Source organism: Myotis davidii, unplaced genomic scaffold (assembly GCF_000327345.1).
Source record: "Myotis davidii unplaced genomic scaffold, ASM32734v1 scaffold199, whole genome shotgun sequence".
In the NCBI taxonomy this organism is placed as follows: domain Eukaryota; kingdom Metazoa; phylum Chordata; class Mammalia; order Chiroptera; family Vespertilionidae; genus Myotis; species Myotis davidii.
Window position 1 is genome coordinate 4,215,612 of NW_006290680.1, and position 2,811 is coordinate 4,218,422.

A 2,811-nucleotide genomic window follows, 5' to 3' on the forward strand; every position below is an offset into this window, starting at 1 on the left:
ATCCCTCCAGGGCCTTCCCCAATCACTGTACTTTCCCTCACGGTTTCCCAGGCCCCCAAACACATCACTGTTTTGTTTCCCACCCCCGATTTTAAAATTCTCTTACCATGTCTCTTTCCCCCACTATTAGTTCCCTGAAAGCAGAGACTTTGTGTCCTCATGCTGTACCCTTGGTGCCAGGACAGTGCTGGCCACAGCGGACAGCGCTCAGCAGGTGCTGAACACCAGGGCTGGCTTCCTCATCTCCCCGTCCTAGGCCAGCAGAGCTGCGTCCTCTCCCTGCCTGGAGAGGGGCTGACCTACCCCCTTGGCCTGGCAGAGAATGTACACAGGACAGAGTAGCCAGGATTGCCTGGCCAGACCCCTGAATCTGGCACTACAGTCAGAACCTGGACAAGCCACCGTGCCCACTGCAGGGCAGACATCCCCTCCCTTCCTAGCCCTGCCAGGGGTCAGTGCCACCACAGCCTTTCGGCTGACTTTTGGGGTAAGATGAGGAGACAGAGCAGCCCTGGGACTGACATGGTTTTTCAGTGACACCTCCTCCAGGATGTCCTCTGTGCTCAGCCCCATCTGGGCTCCTGAAGCTCTGAGGTGCAGAGGGGAAGGGGCAGAGCCGTCCCTCAGTGCCGCCTACTGACTGGGAGCCTGAAAGAGCTTCATATCTCCTGTGAGCTTCCCCAGACGTCTCATGGAAGGCGAGGTGTGTCTTTGGCCAGGGGGGCATTGGGGGGGGCGGGGGCCACAGCCTTGGAATGCAGCAGAGTCATCCTCATTTTATAGGCGAGAAAAGGGAGGCTTGGAGAGATTAGGAATTTGCCTCAGATCACAGATTAATGAGCGCACAGCCAGGAAGTCACAACCACCCTCCTTCACCCTGCATATCAGCTATCAGCGCTGAGTCAGCGCTGGTATAATCTGAACTGAATGGTTAATAATATGATGAGGATGATGGATGATCAATTAGCAGCTAGCATTGCCATGTCCAACTGACTCCTATTTTAACATGGGCAAACTGAGGCTCGAAGAAGCAACTCACTCAAACTCCCACAATGGATAAGGGGGGTGGGGGGTGGGGGGAACAGCACTCAGACCCAGGCAGCCTGGCCCAGCTGCTACCCAAGTTTAAACTCCTCACTGGTCTCCCTCTATGGTCAAAGGCCCCCCGGAGGCCACTTCCTCTCAATCTTACAGCCCTAGGGCCTCAGAACCCTAAAGGGTAGGGGTCAGCCAGCCCCCAACACTCTGGGCACATACAGATTTGAACCTCACTTTGGCCTACTCTTCTCCCCTGTTCAAAGCCAGGCCACGGTCCTTCCCTTCCCTGCTGTGGGGACACTCCCTAGGACAGTGGTTGGCAAACTGAGGCTCACGAGCCACATGCGGCTCTTTGGCCCCTTGAGTGTGGCTCTTCCACAAAATACCACGTGCAGGCGCGCATGTACAGTGCGATTGAAACTTCATGGCCCATGCGCAGAAGTCGGTTTTCGGCCTGGGTGAGTCTATTTTGAAGTGGCGTTAGAAGAAGTGGGGGGTGTCGGTCCATCGGGCGACTGGAGACGCAGCGTGGGGGAGGCCAAATATCAACAGTACTTAAACTATATGGCTAGGTTAGTAACAATGTGCCTACCTGTATAGTTTAAGCTTAAAAAATTTGGCTCTCAAAAGAGATTTCAATCGTTGTCCTGTTGCTATTTGGCTCTGTTGACTAATGAGTGTGCCGACCACAGCCCTAGGAGAGCTGGGCAGGGGGACAGCTTCCTCCCAGGTCAAGCTCTGAGCTCAGCTCTGGAATCAGGGGGCTGGCGGCCTCCCCTGCCTTGCTGACCAGAGGCCACACTTCTCCGCCCTCCTCCTGGCTTCCTCTCTGTCAAACAGAGACTTCCGTGAAACCCAATCTCTGCTCCCCTCCCTCCCGACTGCCAGGAGCAGCAGGTCAGGCGGGCCCTTCCCAGGGGCACCTTTATTTAACAGGTGGCTTCGTAACCGAAAGCACTGAAAGCCCAGAGCAGCGCCCAGGGGCGGCGGTGGGCTCTATGGCAGGAGACAGGGCAGATGGAGGCTTCCCAGAGTCCACAGCGGCCCCACTGCAGCCCCAGGAGGAACACGCTCCAACCAGAGGGTCAATTTCCCCCCAGAGCCCCATGGCCTTGGTGTTATCAGCCCATTTTAGAGAAGGAAGCTGGAGTTCAGGAAACGGTCAAGACAGGGATCCCACCCCAATCAATCTGAAGTCCAAGGTCACCCTAAGTCTAACTCCTCCCCCACAGACTGGGGGTGGTAGGTGAGTAAAGTGGATATCAGCATCCACGTCAGTTTCAGGTAGCACCCCCCCCCACCCCGCCCCCTTTCTGGCTGTGACTTTGGCTATTTCCTTCCCCCCTGAGCCTCAATTTCCTCATATGTAAATGAAGAGACTAATAGGACCTACTGCAGGAAAGCTGTTGTGAGCATTAAATGAGTCAATACAAGCAAACATGCAAATCAGAACAGTGCCCGATTCGGAGTAAACGTTCAAATAAGAGAAAGAAAAAGTGCTTAGGTCTAGATTTAGCCCCAATCCTCCTCTTCCTCAAAAAGGAACAGTTTAGAGACTGCTGTTCCAATGTGGCTGCTCGCTCAGCTCTCAGATTTTGAGTAGCCTTGGGCAAGCCACTCACCTCTCCAGGCCTCAGCCTCGTGGTCTACAAATGGGGGTGAAACATCTGCCTCCGTGGACAGAGCAGCATAAGAGGAGGTGGCCCGGATGGACAAGCTGAAGGAGGTACCTAGCAGGCCGGACACTGAGGACCAGGGCGGCCTGGCCGAGGT

The 2,811-nt window shown here is 55.2% G+C and overlaps 1 protein-coding gene and 1 pseudogene across 2 annotated transcripts in view; one reads left to right on the plus strand and one right to left on the minus strand.

The window, feature by feature from the left end:
• Nucleotides 1-2,811, minus strand: part of ADA (adenosine deaminase) — a 25,544-nt gene that overhangs the window by 19,365 nt on the left and 3,368 nt on the right. The gene's annotated exons all lie outside the window — the stretch shown is intronic.
• Nucleotides 2,092-2,811, plus strand: part of LOC102764163 — a 1,660-nt pseudogene continuing 940 nt past the window's right edge.